Below are 21856 nucleotides of genomic sequence, written 5' to 3'. Positions count from 1 at the left end.
ATCCCGAAGCTTCAACAATTTCTTAAAATACCAGGTGGTATCTTGAGTCTTTGGGAAGCTCCATATGTCTCTACCCTTCAAATAAATGGAGTTGATCAATTTAACCCATAGGCAATCTTGTTTGTTGGAAATAGGCCAAAGAAATTTTGCCATAAGAGCCTTGTTCCAATTTTTACCATCACGGAAGCCAACTCCACCAAGACCCTTAGGGAGGCAAACTTTTTCCCAAGAGGCACGGTGAAGCTTGCTCCTGTTGCCATTAGAACCCCACAGAAAATCTCGACAACTCTTATCAATGGCAGCCATTACCTTAGAGGGAATAATGAATATGCTCATCCAAAAGTTCCTTATGCTATTCTACTAAAAAATTTCATAATTTTTATACAAAAAAAAAAATAAATTAATATGGTAAAAAAATTCATCATACAATTTTTTTATCTAAAAAAGAAAGCAACAAAAAGATATTTTTAAACGTTAGAATAAAATAAAAATAATAGACGTTGAAAAATTCTCACACAAAATAGAGATCTAAAAAATCAATTGATAAATCTATAGAAAATTCATCATATGATTTTAAACTTGTTGTCATTCAAAGCCGATGTCATCACCGTATCTCACTTGTTGTTGTCACTGTATTCAAAGTCGTTATCGTTATCGTATCTTATTTGTAGTTATCACTATTGATCAAAATAAGTTTGCTCTGTACATAAAATAAATCATATACTTAAGTTAATTAACTACTAACTTTTTTATACATAAGTGAATCATTTTGTTATAAATTCCTTACTTGCCTAATCAAATAATTTGTGACCTAAAAAAGAAAGAAAAAAATATATCAAAAAAATATAAGGTAATAAAAGACTAAACCAAAACCAAAATAGAGATAAAAAAAGATTAAAAATTGAAAAATCCTCATCAAGAATAAAGATTTTGAAAAAAAAAAAATTGACAAATCTGTGACAAAAAAAACTCATCATATAATTTGTGGTCTAAAAAAGAAAGAGAAATAAGAGATATTATCAAACAATATAGGATAATAACAGACTAGACCAAAACCAAAATAGAGATTAACAAATATTAAAAATTGAAAAAATTCTCATCGAGAATAGAGATATCGGAAAAAATTGATAAATCTATATAAAAAAAAAACTCATCATATAATTTGTGATTTAAAACAGATAGAGAAAGAAAAATTATTGTCAAATAATATAGGATAATAAAAGACTAAATTAAAATAGAGATTGTTGCTATAATTTATAAACACTACGCAAGTATACGCAATCAAGTAGTAAATCTCACACAGGTGAGGTCGATCCCACAGGGAATTCGATTAAATACCACTAAACTATACTTATAATTCTATCTGGCAGATCAAAAGTAATTATGATTTAAAAATAGTAAAGTATGAAAGTAATTCAGAAAACTTAATAACACAATTGAAAGTTGAGCAAGATGAGATAATAGGGAGGAGAATCCTGTTGTTGTTTATCCAAATCGTTAATGCTTAATTACTATCCTATTCTTGAAGTGAATGACAGATTATGAAATAACCTAGCTCCTTTCAGATCTTCTAGATTCTAAATCACATGTTATCTAATTAATTCCTTAATTAAACTAACATGAAATCAGCATTAAGTAATAATCTACTCGTCACATAAGTCATGTGAATACTTTCGTTTTACATAGAACATCGATTATCTTAATTTTAGCATTCTCAATTCTCACTTTTCAGATTTTGAATTGAGATCATAGAGCATGCACAAGGTGATCAATCTTAAACATGAAATTAAGAACAAATTAAGATAATTTCACACACAAGAATTGAGGAATGGTAATTAAACATTAACTAGGCAAAACATTAAACAACAATCATCATCCTCCCTAAATGGGAAATTTAGTTCAGAAACAAATCCATAACCATTCCTAAAGCAATATTCAACATAAAGAAATTAATGAGGAATAAAGAAAAGAACTGTTGGTGCATGAATTCTGGATCTTCACTTGAATCTCTGTGCTCTTCCTGCCGCTCTCAGCTGTATTTTAGGGTTTCTGATCGCTCTCCCTGACTTCCAATCGCAGTTTTCTATTTATAACTAAAATTTAGGGTTCGATGGACGAAAATGCCCCTGGTCCGTACGGGATCTCGCGGCGGCCAAGCTTCCTCTCGCCGCGGCGAGATAATTGCAAAAATCAGGTCTCTCTGTAACTCTTAAATGGCCGCGGCGAGACTCCCCATCGTCGCGGCGACTGTAGCTTCTAAATTTTCGAGATCTAGCCGCGGCCAAGTTGTGTCTAGCCACGGCCATATATACACAATTCCTCAAAAATTGTGTTTTCTTCGGCTCAACACATCTTTTATTGAATTTCTGCACCCGAGACCTCTTTTATTCCAAAGAACCTGAAAACATAGAAAACAAGCGTAATTCCGTCCCAACACAGCAAAAAACGCACATAAATTAGATCCAAAACATAGGCTAAAAATAGCCTAACAAACTCCCCCAAACTGACTCTTTACTCGTCCCCGAGTAAACTAAGACTAAACTAAAGCAAACAAACAATGATAACTAAACTTTCCGACGATTGAACTGCTACCACCACCTGCACAACTTCAATCCATCAATAACCAGAATTTCAACTTGCCAACTCTAAGAACTAATTTGAATGTGCGATTTACAAGTAAGTAATTCATACAAACATAAAACATCGCAATTGCCATCTATATCACAACTGTTCTAAACTTTCCAACATCCCACTAACACATGATCAATAAGTTTGAATGACATACCTCTCTCCACTAATGTTGACAACTTTCTATTTGGAATCAATAGGTCTTTTTCGGTTCGCATCGCATGGCTTAGGTACATGGGTAGGTGAGAAGTCATTTAGGCTACACTATACCATAAGCACTATTAACCAAGCAAGCCTAGACATTTATTTATTTTTTCTTTCTTTTCTTCCATATATCCCAAAAACAGTAGTAAGAGATTGCAATTTTTTTCTTTATGCATGTACCTCATAATTTTCTTAGCTTTTTTTCTTCAAGAAGACATTTTTGCATTTTTTTCCTTTTTTTCTTCCTTCTATTTTTTTTTCAGAGGCACAACACACAATATTATTTTTTTTTCTCAATCTCTCACCCCTACACTTTATTTCTCCACTTACAACACTTTATCCCCCCCAAACTTGCTTAAAGGCTCATGGCATAATAAGGTATGTTCAGGGTGAAAAGAGTTAAATATAACGAATTCAGCTCAGTTAAGTGGTGAAATTTTTTAAAACAGGCTAAGGCTCAACTTTGGGTATACTATGGTAAGAATTTTTAGGTAGGCTTGAAAGGCTCAATCGTTTCAAAGAAAACTTGCCTAAATCACTTTCCAAACAGAAAAAAAAATCAAGGATTTCGCTTCAAGAGAGTATGTCAACCAAATTCTATTTCATGTATAGTCAATCATTCCACAAACCAAATAGAACAGAAGTGATATGTGAGAATAACAAATGTTTTAAGTCTACATGAATCACTTCCTAGCACACATCCATCTTAATTCAAACAGTTGCAAGTCAAGCACACAGTTATGTTTTAATCCATTGCACAAGTGAATAACAGCGGTTCAATCAATCTTTCAATTTAGCTATCAACACAGGACTAAAAAAAAAAACTAAAACAAACTAATTAACGAAAATAAATAAACTGAAAAAATTTAAGTCTCCCCCCCAAACTAAAAATGCACATTCTCCCCAATGTGTGAAAATAAACCAGGGTGAGAGAAACTTACCTGAGCCCCTTAGAAGGGGTTTGGCGGCGGTGGCTGGTCATAAGGGTTGAAGCGGGGTGGCATGGCAAAATAGTTTGGATCGTCCACACCGATATTCATCCTCGTGACAAGTGTGTTCAATTGAGCCACCTGCTGCTCATCAAAGATACTTCGCTGGGCCATGTAATTTTGCATATGGATATTCTGCTGAATCAAATAATTCAGCTGATTGTGAGTGTACTGCATGGCGGGGTCAAGAGGCCCGGCAAGGCGTGGTGGTTCAATGTCCTCATGTTCCTCTTCTTCTCTTGCCGGAGGATCTCTCTGAACTGGTGGTTGACCATGAGGATGAGGAGGTTTGAAGCGAAGAACAGTGGACAAATTAATACTGCGTTGTGGTGGCGCCTTAGTATCATATGAGTACTGCAGTACCCCATGTTTCTCACAAAGATCAGTGATAATTCCAGCCAGCCCAAGTCCTCCACCAAAAGATCCCTCAACCATTATGTCAAAGGTCACTCGAATAATATCCCCCACATTCAAATTATAACCTTTCATAATGCCATAAACCCATTTAATCCTGTCTATTTGAGCATCAGAAAAATGTTTGTTCGGGAGCAACCTTGCACTAACAAAATAAAGCCAAGCCTTGGCCACTGGGTTAAGTTCACATCGGTACAATTGGTATGGTTCTCCAGCAAGCTCATGGAACCTCAGGCCAGGATACCTTAAAGTTTCAGCAATATCCACATAATTCAAACTTCTTTCCCGAAATTGTCGTTTCAAGGGTTGTTGCTCTACAGTGAAAGTTGGGAGGTCGTAAAGAGCATGAATATCGGCGGTGGAAGCAGGCACTTTAACCCCCCTAACTCTCACCTTGCCATCCTCTCTTTCAGGCCAGTTGGCTAAAAATTCCAAAGCTAGAGTTTGGTTACTACGCTCAGTGACATCCACAAACTTAGTCCACTGCCTATGTAGGATTTGATCTCTAATAGATGCAAATGCAGGAGGAATGTTTGCAGTTTGGCTTAGGTTCACAATGTCTATCCCTCTATCTTCAATGAATGCCCTATCTTTCAATTTTAAAAACCGCCCTTGAGCATCCATGTTGGTAAACCTAACTCTATCAAGATTAGAGCGACCCCTAGGTGGGTTGGATGATGAAGCTCCCCCTTCCTCATTGACTCTTGACCTTTTTGGACCCATATCACCCAAATTTTTTTCTAACTCTCAAGATTTTTCAAAATTTTGACAGCACTTCCCCTTAAAAATCCACTTCCTGGGAATTAACCCTTTCACAATCACACTCAATTTCACTCACAACAATAATATTCAACAATGTATGAGCAAAAATTCCAAAAATCCACACAAAGTCTAAAATTCTCTAGCAATCCACAAATAAACCAATCAAACTTGTGTAGAGAGATTGAAATTTGTTACCTCAATGAAAATCAATCTTTAGTCAACCTCCATTGATGAGAACCTTGAAGCTTTAAGGAAAAAGAAGATGAATAGTGACTTTTCTGAAATTTGAGTGATGTTTAGGGATTTTGGAATGGATTTTTAGAGGAAAAGAGTATTAGATGATAGAAATAAGGGTGTATGATGATTTAGGATGAAAGTTTATGGTTAGATTTGATGAAAAGGGGTTTGAATGGGATTAGATGAAGGAATTTTGATGAAGAGAAGGGTTTTCGGCGTGGAGGGGTTAGGGATTTAGAATGGGGTTTGATTTTGAAATGTTAGGGATTTGGGGTTTTTAAACAATTCTGGCCATCCTCGCCGCGGCAAGATATAGCCTCGCCGCGGCCAAAACACGTGAAAAATCCATCCATTCTGTAAGGCTTAAATGGCCGCGGCGGTATGTCCCCTCGCTGCGGCCAGAATTCGTTAAAATTAGCCTCTTTCTGTAATGCTTAAATGGCCGCGGCCATACATCCCATCGCCGCGGCCACTGGGAATTTTTTTTTTTTTCACAAACAAAAATGGACAAAAAGAAACATAACAGTAAAACTTAAAAAGAGTTCAACTAAATCATAAAGAACACTTGGGTTGCCTCCCAATTAGCGCTTACTTTATCGTCGCATAGCTAGACGTTGATCGAGATCTTCATAGTGGCGCCAGAATCATGGCGGACTTGGTTTGATCAAACTGACCTCCCAAGTAGAGCTTTAATCGCTGCCCATTCACTTTGAAAGTATTAGGACCTTCACCTTTTAGTTCCACCGCTCCATAAGGAAACACCTTGATCACTGTAAATGGCCCTGACCACCTTGACTTTAATTTACCAGGAAACAACTTTAGTCTTGAGTTGAAGAGTAGAACTTGTTGACCAGGTTGAAACTCCTTTCTGACTAAATTTCGGTCATGCCACCTCTTAGTCCTTTCCTTGTAAATCTTAGCATTCTCATAAGCTTCGTTTCGAAATTCCTCCAATTCATCCAGCTGTAGTAGTCTTTTCTGCCTAGCAGCCTTTAAGTCCATGTTCAGAGTTTTCATTGCCCAATAAGCTTTATGTTCTAACTCCACCGGTAAATGGCACGCCTTTCCAAACACCAACCGATATGGTGACATCCCGATTGGCGTTTTGAACGCTGTTCTATAGGCCCACAATGCGTCATCCAACTTTCTTGACCAATCTTTCCTTGATCTCTGGACCGTTTTCTCCAGAATCGTCTTTATTTTCCGGTTAGAAATCTCAGCTTGGCCATTACTTTGCGGATGATAAGGAAGGGCAGTTCTATGACGAACACCATATTTTGAAAGAAGAGCTTCGAACTGTTTGTTGCAGAAGTGACTCCCTTCATCGCTTATGATCGCTCGGGGAGTACCAAACCGTGTGAATATATTTTTCTGAAGGAACCGAAGAACTGTTTTTCCATCATTAGCTGGTGTTGCTGCAGCTTCTACCCATTTTGATACGTAATCCACAGCTAGTAAAATGTATAGATTGCTAAATGATGAAGGAAAAGGACCCATAAAGTCTATCCCCCATACATCAAACAACTCTACTTCCAAGATTCCTGTCAAAGGCATTTCGTTTCTCCTTGAAATGTTTCCTGTACGCTGACAACGATCACATGCCTTCACAAAAGTACTAGCATCTTTGAAAAGTGTTGGCCAAAAGAATCCGCTTTGCAACACCTTGGCAGCTGTTCTAGTTCCACTGAAGTGTCCCCCACATGGTAGAGCATGACAGTGATTAAGAATAGAGTACATCTCCTCTTCAGGCACACACCTTCTTATTATCTGATCTGCACAGTGCTTGTAGAGGATTGGCTCTTCCCAGTAGTAATGTTTCACTTCAGAAAAGAATTTCTTTAGTTGTTGGCGAGATAGCTCAGGAGGAGTGATATTAGCAGCTAAGTAGTTAACATAATCAGTATACCATGGTACCATTAGAATTTCCCTCACACTAAAGAGTTGTTCATCGGGAAATTGTTCATTTATTTGTACCTCTTTCGTATTCTGACTTTCTTCCAGCTCTAGTCTTGACAAGTGATCTACCACCAGATTCTCAGTACCCTTCTTATCTTTTATGTCTAGATCAAATTCTTGCAAAAGAAGAACTCATCGAATTAGTCGTGGTTTGGCATCCTTCTTAGTCATCAAGTATTTGATTGCTGAATGATCTGTATACACTATCACCTTATTGCCAATCAAGTAGGGTCGAAATTTGTCACATGCAAACACTATAGCCAGCATCTCTTTTTCTGTAGTAGCGTAATTCAGTTGGGCATCATTCAAGGTTTTGCTTGCATAGTAAATGGTTCTGAATACCTTGTCAACCCGTTGTCCCAAAACTGCTCCAATCGCATAATCACTTGCATCGCACATGATTTCAAAAGGTAATTCCCAGTTTGGTGTAGTCACGATCGGTGCTAAGATTAACTTATCCTTGAGAATCTGGAATGCTTCAAGATAATCTTTCCCAAATTCAAAAGGTACTCCACTAGCGAGAAGATTGGATAGCGGTTTGGCAACTTTGGAGAAGTCTTTGATAAATCTTCTATAGAACCCGGCATGACCCAAAAAGCTTCGAACTCCCTTAACTGAAACTGGAGGAGGCAAGTTCTCAATTGTAGATACTTTGGCTCTGTCAACCTCAATACCTTCTTTCGAGATTTTGTGTCCCAGCACTATTCCTTCTGTAACCATGAAATGGCACTTTTCCCAGTTCAACACCAAATTAGAGTCTTCACACCTTGTTAAAACCAATTCCAAGTTGCTTAAACATTGGTCAAACGATGAACCAAATACTAAAAAATCATCCATGAACACCTCGATGCATTTTTCGATTAAATCTGAAAATATGGCCATCATACACCTCTGAAATGTTGCTGGAGCATTACACAGCCCAAATGGCATTCGTCGAAAAGCAAAAGTACCATATGGACATGTGAATGTTGTTTTCTCTTGATCCTCCGGTGCTATAGCTATTTGGTGATACCCTGAGTACCCATCAAGGAAACAATAGTACTCTTGACCTGCCAACTTGTCTAACATCTGATCAATGAATGGGAGTGGAAAGTGATCTTTTCTTGTGGCCTTGTTGAGTTTCCGGTAGTCAATGCAAATTCTCCATCCCGTGACAGTTCTGGTTGGGATGAGTTCATTCTTTTCATTCTTCACCACCGTCATCCCTCCTTTCTTTGGAACAACTTGGACTGGACTCACTCATTTACTATCTGAAATAGGATACGCTACCCCGGCATCTAACCACTTTAAGACTTCTTTTCTGACAACCTCCTTCATTGGTGGATTTAATCTTCGTTGTGCATCAATGGTAGGCTTCACTCCTTCCTCCATTAAGATTCTGTGCATTACAGTTGAAGGGCTGATCCCTTTAATATCTGCTAAAGTCCATCCAATGGCTTTCGTATGCTTCCTTAGAACCCGTAATAGCTTGTCTGTCTCTACAGAAGATAGGGAGGATGCCACAATGACAGGAAGTGTCTTATTTTCTCCCAAATATTCATACCTGAGATGATCCGGTAGGACTTTTAACTCTAGTTGAGGAGGCTTTTCAGTAGATGGGGTAGGCTTTGTTGGTATGACTCCTAACTCTTCATAGTATTTTCTATTCAGCGGTCCATAAGAGTCGAGCCACATAGCATACTCATAAGCTTCCTTACCGTCTTGTTCCACCACCTCCCCTTGTACCAAAGTCAGATTAAGAGGGTCTTCAATATGCGTCTTTGTCTCCACCAACTGGTCCACCACATCAATTGCAAAACAGTTGTCACTAGCCATAGGGTAGGTCATCGCTTTGAGCACATTAAATACAACTTCATCTCCTTGTACCCTCAGCTTTAACTCTCCTCTCTGAACATCAATTAGTGCTTTCCCTGTTGCCAAGAAGGGTCTCCCCAGGATGATAGGAACATTGCTGTCTTCTTCCATATCCAGAACAATGAAGTCAGCTGGAAAGATGAACTTGTCAACTTTTACTAACACATCCTCAATGACTCCTCTAGGATGAGCTAGTGATCGATCCGCCAATTGAAGAGTTACCGTGGTTGGCTTTGCTTCACCCAGCTGCAGTCTTTTAAACACTGACAAAGGCATTAAGTTTATACTGGCTCCCAAATCACATAGTGCATTTATTCCTTCAATTTTTCCAATAGTACAAGGAATAGTGAAGCTCCCTGGATCTCTGAGTTTTGGAGGGAGTTTCTTCTGTAGAATAGCGCTACACTCTTCAGTTAGAGCCACTGTCTCATAATCCTCCATCTTCCTCTTCTTTGACAAAATTTCCTTCATAAACTTCACATAACTTGGCATCTGCTCTAGAGCTTCAGCAAAAGGAATGTTAATGTGAAGTCTTTTGAAGACTTCTAGAAACTTGGTGAACTGCTTGTCTAAGCTTGACTTTCTGAGCCTCTGAGGATAGGGTATTTTCACATGATGATCAATGCTAATAGGTGGAGACTGTTGTGGTAGTGCTGAGCTTTCAGTAGCCTTCTCTGCTGTTGGTGTTGGTGTTTGCACTTGTTGAGCATTTATTTCTTCATCTACCTCAACTGGTTGTGGTAACTCAGGCCCATCATACTTCTTACCGCTCCTCGGGGTAATTGCTTTGCAGTTTTCTTTGGGATTGACTTCAGTTGTGCTAGGCAAATTTCCTTGAGGGCGGGTTGCTACCTGAGTTGCTAGCTGGCCCATCCGAGTCTGCAGGTCTTTAATTGAAGATCTAGTTTCAGTCATAAACTGGAGCAGTAAATATGTTTGCAAACTAGAATTTCCACCAGAGGCTTGTTACTGATTAAACTGTTGGTTCTGATTTCTTTGCTGATAGAACCCATTATTTCTTCGGTTGTTACCCTGGTTGAACCCATAATTGTTGTTGTTGTTGTTCTGTGAAAAATTCCCAATGGCTTTAGCTTCATCCATTGGCAAATCATCCACATCTGCTTGACACTCCGAAAAGTGATGACTTCCTCTACATAACTCACAAACAATTTGGGCTTGTTTAGCTTGCCCTGCAATTATTTTTGTCAATGCCTCAACCTGAGCTGTTAACTTTGTGATGGCATCAACTTCTAACACACCAGCTACCTTCTTAGATTGACTCCTTTCAGTTGGCCACTGCTGATTGTTTAGAGCCATCTCCTCCAATAGATCATACGCCTCATTAGCACTCTTTCTCATAAAAGCTCCACCCGCTGCTGCATCTATTAGAGTTCTAGTATTACCAACCAGCCTGTTGTAGAAGTTGTGAACCAGCATCCACTTCTCTATACCATGATGAGGACACCTCCTGATCAGATCTTTAAACCTCTCCCAAGCCTCATGGAGAGATTCATTATCTTGTTGGCAGAAATTATTGATTTCTCCTCTCAGCTTTGCAGACTTGGCTGGAGGAAAGAACTTTGACAAGAATTTTGTTGCCAGATCATTCCAGGTGGCAATAGAATTGGGTGGCAAGGAGTTCAACCAACTCTTGTGTAACGTCCCCGCTTCAAGCCTCCATTGGGCCCTTACACCCACGGACTAAATGGCTCTTATACACGGGTACGCCACTCTGGATGCTTCTTGGATTGATGACTGACCCTACAGACCAACACGAGTGTTTCCAGCATGCTTTGTCCTCACTCGCACGCTTCCTGGGAAAACTTCCCAGGAGGTCACCCATCCTGAAATTACTCCCAAGTCAAGCTCTCTTTAACTGTGCAGTCCCATACCTACACAGTCTCAGAATCATCCCACTTGACCTTCCCCAGGCGATGTGGGATTGTACAGCTTACCCGGTATTTCCCCTTACGGATCACGGGACTACTGGCTGTCACAATCACCCCCCCTTACGGGGTCCGACGTCCTCGTCGACCACACTTCCGGCTGGGTCAAGGCTCTGATACCATTTTGTAACGTCCCCGCTTCAAGCCTCCATTGGGCCCTTACACCCACAGACTGAATGGCTCTTATACACGAGTACGTCACTCTGGCTGCTTCATGGACTGACGACTGACCCTACAGACCAACACGAGTGTTTCTAGCATGCTTTGTCCTCACTCGCACGCTTCCTGGGAAAACCCCAATGGAGGCTTGAAGCGGGGACGTTACATCTTGGCTCGTTCTCTGAGCGAGAATGGAAACAATCTCAGTCGAATGGCATCATCGCTAACTCCATTAACTTTAAAAGTTTCACAAAGTTCCATGAAGTTAGAGAGATGCAGATTAGGATCTTCAGAAAGGAGGCCACCAAACTGAACTGAAGACTACACCATTTGAAGGATGGCGGGTTTAATCTCGAAGTTGTTTGCATCCACTGCCGGTGGCCTGATACATGACTGCACTCCCGTCAGAGTAGGGAGAATCTAATCTCTCAAGCTACGGCCATTAGCTTGATCTTCCACGGCACCTCCATTATTACCGTTATTACCCCCATTGTTTCCAACATTATTGTTCACATTGGCAGCCATGATTTCTGATGTTTCAGCAGTTGCTGAAACTCTTTCTTCCCTCTTGTTCTTTCGATTCCTCCTGCAAGTTTTCTCGATTTCAGGATCAACTGGTAATATGACTGCTTGTCCTTGACGGCGCATACACTTAGGATTCCTGAAATAGATCAAGAAAATATTGCAAGAAAAAGGTTAGAAAAATCAGCAAGAGAAAATATACCAAAGTAGAAGTTAGTATAATTTTATGTAATATTAATCTTTAAACAATTCCCCGGCAACGGCGCCAAAAACTTGTTGCTATAATTTATAAACACTACGCAAGTATACGCAATCAAGTAGTAAATCTCACACAGGTGAGGTCGATCCCACAGGGAATTGGATTAAATACCACTAAACTATACTTATAATTCTATCTGGCAGATCAAAAGTAATTATGATTTAAAAATAGTAAAGTATGAAAGTAATTCAGAAAACTTAATAACACAATTGAAAGTTGAGCAAGATGAGATAATAGGGAGGAGAATCCTGTTGTTGTTTATCCAAATCGTTAATGCTTAATTACTATCCTATTCTTGAAGTGAATGACAGATTATGAAATAACCTAGCTCCTTTCAGATCTTCTAGATTCTAAATCACATGTTATCTAATTAATTCCTTAATTAAACTAACATGAAATCAGCATTAAGTAATAATCTACTCGTCACATAAGTCATGTGAATACTTTCGTTTCACATAGAACATCGATTATCTTAATTTTAGCATTCTCAATTCTCACTTTTCAGATTTTGAATTGAGATCATAGAGCATGCACAAGGTGATCAATCTTAAACATGAAATTAAGAACAAATTAAGATAATTTCACACACAAGAATTGAGGAATGGTAATTAAACATTAACTAGGCAAAACATTAAACAACAATCATCATCCTCCCTAAATGGGAAATTTAGTTCAGAAACAAATCCATAACCATTCCTAAAGCAATATTCAACATAAAGAAATTAATGAGGAATAAAGAAAAGAACTGTTGGTGGATGAATTCTGGATCTTCACTTGAATCTCTGTGCTCTTCCTGCCGCTCTCAGCTGTATTTTAGGGTTTCTGATCGCTCTCCCTGACTTCCAATCGCAGTTTTCTATTTATAACTAAAATTTAGGGTTCGATGGACGAAAATGCCCCTGGTCCGTACGGGATCTCGCCGCGGCCAAGCTTCCTCTCGCCGCGGTGAGATAATTGCAAAAATCAGGTCTCTCTGTAACTCTTAAATGGCCGCGGCGAGACTCCCCATCGCCGCGGCGACTGTAGCTTCTAAATTTTCGAGATCTAGCCGCGGCCAAGTTGTGTCTAGCCACGGCCATATATACACAATTCCTCAAAAATTGTGTTTTCTTCGGCTCAGCACGTCTTTTATTGAATTTCTGCACCCGAGACCTCTTTTATTCCAAAGAACCTGAAAACATAGAAAACAAGCGTAATTCCGTCCCAACACAGCGAAAAACGCACATAAATTAGATCCAAAACATAGGCTAAAAATAGCCTAACAGAGATCTACAAAAATAATTGATAAAATTGAATAAAACTCACTACATAATTATAAACGAAAAGAAATGTGAGAATATAATACCTCAAAATAGAGATCTCCAAAAATAACTGATAAAAATAAATAAAACTCGTCATATAATTATAAATGGAAAAAACTATGAGAATATAGTACCAAAATTTTTAAAATTGTAGGCAACAAATTTAGACTATATATATTGATATTTTCTTAATTGATTTTTATATAGATATTTTAGGTTTTTTATTATTTTTTAAATTCTTAAATTACACGATTAATAAGCTTTGATTTAAGATACAATTAAATTTAGTGTTAGTTTTAATAGTTTTGATTTAAAATTGTATATAAATATTTTTTTTATTAATTTTAATTGAGAGAATTAGTTCATACTATGTTGAGTGATTTTTAATTGTATATAGATATATAAATAGATAGATTTTTTAATTTTTAATATTTTTGAAACTTAGTTTAGATATTTATAAAGTTTTTTAAAGAAAATTACTATATATAATTATTTTATTATTAATTTTAATTGAGAGAATTAGATAAGACTATGTTAAGTGATTTTTAATTGTATATAGATATATAGATAGATATATTTTTTAATTCTTAATTTTTTTAAAACTTAGTTGTTAGATATTTATAAAGTTTAAAAAAAATACTATGTTTTTTATTTAAAAAAATTAGAAAAATAAAAAAAATAATTAAAAAATGAGAAATAGATAAATATGTTTTAAATAATTAGAAAAAAAATAAAAAATAGATAAATAGGTTATAAATAATTAGAAAATATGAGAAAATTGATTTAAAATTGTATATAAATATTTTTTTATTAATTTTAATTGAGAGAATTAGATAAGACTATGTTGAGTGATTTTTAATTGTATATAGATAGATAGATAGATTTTTTAATTTTTAATTTTTTTTGAAACTTAAAGGCTGTTTGGTAATGATTTTAAAATTGGATTTTTGTTTTTTAATTAAAAATGTGAAAACAAAACTGAAAAAGTGCGTTCGGTTGCTTTTTATTTTTAAAATTAAAAAACAAAACTTAATAAATTTTAAAAACAAATTTTTGTTGATTTTAAAAACAGATTTCTCAACTTCTCTCTCGCTTATTCTTTCAGAAGCTCAAGTTCTTTTCCATGGCTTCAGCTACTCCACAGGTAATATCTCCTTCTCTCCCTCTCTATATATCGTTCTCTCTCTCCCTCTCTCTCAGATTTTTTTTCTCTTTATTTCATTGCCAAATTTGAAAATGTAAAAGGAGACTATCATGATGAGAGTAGCTTGAAGAAAATTTTTTGTTGTTACAGGTATGATTCTCTTGTATTTTCTTTTTATTTTAGGTTTGCAAAGTTTGAGGAAATTTCTGTTTAGTTTTCACATATAATCTTTGAAATGGGTTTTAAGTTTAATCTCTGATACTAGATTTTGGGTTTAATCTCTGAAATGGGGTTTATACAGTATCATCTCCTATAAATCTCACCAATTAGAGCTTTGGGTTTCCTTTCTAAAGTTCTCTGAAAAAGGTATTATTAATTTCTATTACTTGAATTTGGGTTTAATCTCTAAAATGGGTTTAATCTCACAAAACATTCTTACCCACGATCTCAATAAGTTTTTTCATATAAAGTGCATCTACAGGTCTAGCTGTTATATATTGATTTTCTTTACTTGACAGAAATTGTGAGGGTTATTACGGAAAGGGGAGTAAGTTAGTATTATAGTGTAAAATGTTACATGTCAAGGCAGGGGCCTTCATGAGATGAGAGATGCATCTTGTGGTGTACTTAATAAAGGTGCCCCCGTATTCATACATTCTTTTCTTAATCACCCATCACCATTGATACATCATTGAAGCACCAATGGAAGAACCCATTTATATTTCTATGATTTTTATCTGTATTAATATTCTAAAATTGTGTGGATTGTCATGTTTGTCAGGCAATAACTTTTGAGTTGGGCATTTTCAAAAAAATATTATTCTCTTACTCCTAAATTTACAATATTGCAATGGTTTAGATCATTTGTCAATAACATGCTTATTGAAATCACAATGATTTCACCCTTGTAAAATAGAGCAATGAGGGGTTTTCTTTTTTTCTTCAGTCAATCAGTCTAAGGCTAGTTCATTCCTAAAAAAGCTTAAGAGATTTATGCATTTCGTTTGTAGTCAAAAATTTTGTGCTATCGATATTATTTTTTCTCTTACTCAAATTGCTTAGAAGTTTTGTACTATGTTGTAAAAAAGATATGAACATATTGAATCATCTGTTAAAAGATATTCAAATTTATATGGCTCCTCACTCATAATCTCTTTTCTTAAATTTCATCTGCATCTTAAACAAGCACAACTATAAGTAACCACATTGACCAACCAGATTAGACACAACTTACATTCTAAGTGAGTAAAGCTAGTGAAATGACAACACACCTTTTTATGATAGTACTATAAGTATTGATCATCTAAAAAGCTGTGAATACTTGCCTTGTATTGGTATACTTCTTAGCATTATTTATGTTTAGTGGTTATAAATGTGGCATTCCCTCCTAATCCCAAAAAAAAGAAAAAGTCATATTAATTTTGAATTTTGAAAAGATTACTACAGTTTTATTTTTTAGAATTGTATGTGAGTAATATCTGTTGGGTTTTATGCCCTAAATAAAACTCATTTCACTATAATCAGATTTACTTATTAATATAGATCAGAAATAACATTTAATGTTGCATGGTTCACATGATTTATTTCATGATTATATGTACATAATGTATAAATTCATCTGAAATCCTTTTCACATACTTAATCCTGTTTATTGTGCCGTCAACACATTGGAAAGTAAACATGACTATGTGAATAAAGTTTCCTAGATTTATCAGACATAGGGTTTTACTGATATGATAATCTACAACAGAGTTTACTTGCATTTGGAGAAGTGCCATGTTCTTTCCAGAGCATTGGTTAAAGTAAAGCTCAGGTTGGATGCATGGAGTATGCATCGGAAGGGACCGATATTGAACTTTTACTTAGATTTATTAAATTACCGTAATATCTATTCAAGTCAATATCGCCTAGTTGATCCTAGATCAAATGATCTTAATACTGATATGATTAGGCTCAATCTTGAGAGGCTATTCGTGTTCTTTGATTTGTTAGTTAAGCCTACTTTTAGGTCAGGGTGATACGTACATTTTGGGAACACGGTAGTGCAATTGAGTGGGAGCGCTAGCATAAACATGGAATCTATAGCTTCTATCTGGCGAATAGTAAGCAAAGGATGATCTCCTTCGAGCTTGACCAAACGAACATAAATGGTGGAGTACTCATTTCACATAAGCTGAAATATCATTTATACGGGGTCAAGTGTTTTAAGGAATAAATACATTGTAGGGTGTTACGGTAATCTAATCCCTTTACAGTGTAGATCATTCATATAGAGGATCATTGATCACATTAGGATTATAACAATGGATAACTAATGATGTGTCTATATGGTGGAACATATAGAGCATTCTATATACTGAGAGTGCAATTCTAAGTTCTATGCGTGGATTCAACGAAGAATTAATAAGTTAGTGAATTTTAGTGCTAAATTCTTGATCTACTTATTGGAAGCTCGGTTATATAGACCCATGGTCCCCGCACTAGTTGAGATAATATTGCTTGTAAGACTCATATAATTGGTTTTGATTAATCAATTATAATTCTCAAATTAGACTATGTCTATTTGTGAATTTTTCACTAAGTAAGGGCGAAATTGTAAAGAAAGAGTTTTAGGGGCATATTTGTTAATTATGATACTTTGTATGGTTCAATTAATAAATATGATAAATGACAATATTATGTAATAATTATTTATAGTTATTAAATAGTTAGAATTGACATTTAAATGGTTGAATTTGAAAATTGGCGTTTTTGAGAAAATGAGGTGCAGAAAAGGTAAAACTGCAAAATTGCAAAAAGTGAGGCCCAAATCCACTAGTATAGGGCCTGCCACTTTTTTGGGAAATTTAAACTGATATTTTCATTATTTTAATGCCAAATAATTCAAACCTAACCCTAGTGGAATGCTATAAATAGATAGTGATGGCTTCAGGAAAAACACACTTAAATTTTCTACTTTTTCATTCAGAAAAAACTGAGCCTTCTCTCTCCCTATCTTTGGCCAAACCCACTCTCTCTCTCTTCCTCATTGAGATTTCGAAATTACCTTAGTGTATGAGTAGTGCCCACACACAGCAAGTGATACCTCAATCATAAATCGAGGAAGATCGTGAAGAAAGACTTTCAGCAAGAAGGAGGTTTCAGCATCAAAGATTCAGAGAAATAGATCCATGTTCAGATATTGATAATGCTCTGCTACAGAAAGGAATCAAGGGCTAGATATCTGAACGGAAGGAGTCATTATATTCCGCTGCACCCAATGTAAGGTTTCCTAAACTTTATATGTGTTTATTTCATCGTTTTAGAAAGTTCATATTTAGGGTGTTAATAAACATACTTGTGAGTAGATCTAAGATCCTGGTAAAATAAATTCCAACAACTGGTATCAGAGCCATGGTAATTGATTTACTTGCAAGAAATTTGGACTTTAAAACGATTGTTTGTTTGTTTTTGGATGGTATCATGTTGTATTGAGTGTTATTTGATAATTGATTGATGTTTATAAATTTTCGTGAAAAATAATTGCGATTCTGTTTCTGGAATTATTTTTATTGGATAGTATGGAAAAAATTAAGCAAGTTACTTTTTTACAGAACTCAATTTCGATTTAATTTGAATTAGTTATGATTTTTTGAAGATTCGAATAAATCGGAGCTGTGCTGAAATTTTCCTGCGATCGCGAAAACTGTCCGTACAGCTCACAATTTTTTCGTTTTTCTTCGATTTTTTATGCTTTTTCAAGGAATTAACTTTCGATTTTTTGTGTAGTTCTATATTTATACTATTACTATTCCTAATTCAATTCTAATTATCATTATGAATTAATTTAATATTTTTTAAATTTAATTCAAGATATTAGTGTAATTTGAATTTGAAAATAGTTAGTATCTATCTTTTTGCTTAATTATCCATCTTATTTTTAAATTTGATTATATCTTATCTTATTTTTAAATTTAAGGTCAGATTTTAAATTTTTTTAAATTAAATCTTTTTTTAAATAATTTGACCTTATTTTGCTAACTTTTAAATTTTGTTATTTTATTTATTTAAATTATATTTAAAATCTGAAAAAAGATATTCATTTATCTTTCTAATTTTTTATTTAATTTTTATTTATAAAATAACATTTAAATTTTAAAAGTAGTTAGCAAATTTTGAAATGATATTTAGGTTGGTTGAAACCTAATTTTTTAAAATTGTAGGTTTAATTTTAAATTTAAATTTTTTTTTAAATTTTCGAAATTTTTTTTATTTTATTTTAATTTTTCGAAAATAAATATTTTATTTATTTAATTAATTATTTCGAAATTAATTATTTAATTTAAAATTAAATAAATCCTACATCCAACTATCCAGCTAACCTTGTTGCAGGAGTATGTGTTTTAGCTTGTTTGTAAGTTTTCAAAACCTATTATTAATTGATTGCAAATAGCCATGTTTACTTTTTGCCAGATCTAATGATCTGATGGCTCCCTTGGTCAAGTTAATAATTTGTAACAGGTATATTTACAATCTTCTTTCATCTGTGTATGACCTAGCAACATGATAGGACCCATCCAAAGTGTGCCTGTGTGAGCCTATGTGTTTAATTTTATTATAGATGCATATAGGTTGCTGTTGCTAAAATAAATTATCATAGTTCTTGATAAAATTTATTTAGGCCCATTTAGTTTTTGGGCCTATTCAATTAATAACAGTTGTTCTTATTAAGGTTAAATTCCTCTGTTTTGGGCCTTGTGTGAGAGTTGGGAGCCATAGTAGTGGGTACGACATACTGAACCCAGCACCCCCTCACATGAACTAAACCAATTGTGAAGGCCCATTTGCCTGATTTGAATAACTGTACTAGTTTAATTAAACTAGTTTAACCTAATAAAATTGATTAGCAACATAATTAATTTCATTTATTTTGAAATTAATTTAAGAAAATTATAGTTTAAAGAATTTTTTATTCTAAGCTAAACTATATATATTTTCTTGTATTTAATTAAATATAGAATTATAACCATCTAGATTCTTTCTGGAGCTTAATTTAAATTTTTCATTAAATATTCCTATTTAAGTTGATATTTAGTTATCTACAACTAACCAACTTAAATCTGAATATCTTTTGAATTTCAAATTTCAAAATTAAGTTGAGGAATTTTAGGCATTGGTTATTAAGATTCTTTAGATATTTTTTAAGTTAATATCTTTTCGAATATTAACCTAAAATGGAATATTTTAGATATTTTTTAGGTTAATATCTTTTCGAATATTAACTTAAAATGGAATATTTTTGAATTAAGTGGTTACAACTTAATTTTTGATATTTAATTAAATTTAAATTTGAAAATATTTAAGTTCTAGATTTTTTCTAATACAACTTAAATTAGATATTTTTTCAAATTTTGTGGAAAAGATACTTAGTTAAATAAGATATTTTCTAGATAGTTATTTCTAGACTACTTATTATTTCTAATATTAAATAGGAAAATATTATACATTGTGAAATCAATTATTTTAAATAATTAATTTTGGTACAATTTATTTTTTCCTAGTATTAAACTAGAGATTAATAATTAAGCCTTTTCTACACTTAATTATTTATTTCTTGAATTTAATACATTTAATTAATTTGAAAATTAAATATCTAAGTTGATTTTCATCATCATACTTAAATATTTCTTTTTCATGACACTTTATTAAATAGAAAATTATTTTTAGTTGAAATTTATTTTTTCAACTAAATTTAAATAATTTTCAAAATATATTTTTTCTTTATTTTATTAATCAAATTTCGAAATTGCATTTCTTAAATGCTGGAATTTCGAATTTTATCTTGAAAAATAGATTAAGTTGTAAATTAATTAATTATTTTAATTAATTTTTGGACCATCTTAAATCAATTATTTTTTTTTATATTAATTGATTAATTTAAAATAAATGAATTAAAATATATTATTAGAAATTGAATTAATTAGTCAAAGGAAAATCTAGATAGGTGATATTTTTGCTTGAAGTATTTTTCTAATGTATTTAATTAAATAGAAAATTAATATTTAAGTTGATTTTCATCATCATACTTAAATATTTGAAATTTTTCTTATATATTTAATTAAATAGGAAAATTATATTTTTTGTTGTAAATTAATTTTATTAATTAATTTTGGGCCAACATTAAATTAGAATAATTTTTCCAGGATTAATTTTTTATTTTAACATGTATTTTCGAAAATTGTGTCCTAGAATACTTTAATTTTTCGAAATGCAATATATATTTATAGAAAATTAAATTTGAGTTGTAAATTAATTTAAATTAATTTATTAACAACTTAAATTGAATATTTTTCTAAATATTTATTGGAAATTATTACTAAGATGGAAATAATTCATGTTATTTTCATATTATTCACGATGGTTTCCTAGATTGATCTTTGCTGATCTGAGATAAGTCTCTAACAGATACTTTGTTCATATTAAAATCTCTAGGCTGAACTAGTATAAATCCGATTGTGTTTTGTCAATTTCTTTTATTTTGTTTTCTGCATTATTTGTTATTGTTTTTCTAAGATAGAATCTACCAAATTTTGATTTGATTGTGTTGTGTGCTTACAAAATATTCCTTAGATTTTCCTAAAAGTATCACTTTTAATACATAGAATAAATAGTGCGTAAAGTCATGTATAAATATTTTGTTTGTTAGTTTGGGATTGTTTTGAGTCCTTTGCTGATGCATTTGACTATTTGGGAGTTGTTAGCCCTTGTTTGTATAGTTTTGTTTATTGGTATCAAATTTTTTTACTTTTCTAATTTGTGGATGAACAAGAGTAAAATCCTTTTCTAGTTTCCTTTCAAATTAGTGAGTATATACAACCAATTTTATAGAATATTCTCTATTACAATAATTTAATTGGGATTAAGAACCAATATTGTAATTGTTGTAGATTCTATATTTTGATGGAGATGAAGACATTCCTGAAGTATAAGATGCTACTATAGAAAGCACCCACCGAACTTTGAATGATAGTGTTGAGTTTAGCATTTCAAGAGATTAAATTCGTGAAATGGCTAATGTTCGTGATGAAATTGCTGATCATATATGGAGAGCAAATCGACGATGAAGATAATGAGTGAAACTTATTAACAATTAGAACTTTTTTAATATTTTTCGTCAAGATTGAACAATTATTAGTTCATATTTCATTATGACTTTGTCGGTTTTGTGTTATAGATAATGAGTTTCGTGATTTTAAATTACTTGAATTTTTTTAAGATGTTAATGAGTATTTTTTATTTAATTATTTTTTTATAATTTTTATATATTTGTTGAAAAATAAAAATAAATGATATTCGTAATTTTTTATTTAAAAAAAGAAAAAAAAATCAAAATTTATGTTTTTTGTTTTTAAAATTGAAAAATAAAAATGGTTACAAAACATACTTTTATTTTGTATTTTTAAAATTATAAAACAAAAGTGGTTACAGAATACACTTTTGTT

At 33.5% G+C, this 21856-nt stretch overlaps 1 non-coding gene across 1 annotated transcript; it reads left to right on the top strand.

Annotated features, from left to right (window-relative positions):
- The first annotated feature begins 10491 nt into the window (after positions 1-10491).
- LOC115715453 (small nucleolar RNA R71) lies at positions 10492-10598 on the top strand. Its single transcript, XR_004011324.2, has one exon. It is a non-coding gene; the product is annotated as a small nucleolar RNA R71 (small nucleolar RNA).
- The last annotated feature ends 11258 nt before the right edge of the window (positions 10599-21856 follow it).

This window comes from Cannabis sativa, chromosome 4, assembly GCF_029168945.1.
Source record: "Cannabis sativa cultivar Pink pepper isolate KNU-18-1 chromosome 4, ASM2916894v1, whole genome shotgun sequence".
Taxonomy (NCBI): domain Eukaryota; kingdom Viridiplantae; phylum Streptophyta; class Magnoliopsida; order Rosales; family Cannabaceae; genus Cannabis; species Cannabis sativa.
Note: the sequence above shows the minus strand (reverse complement) of the source record. Positions and strands in the feature narration are given on the sequence as shown.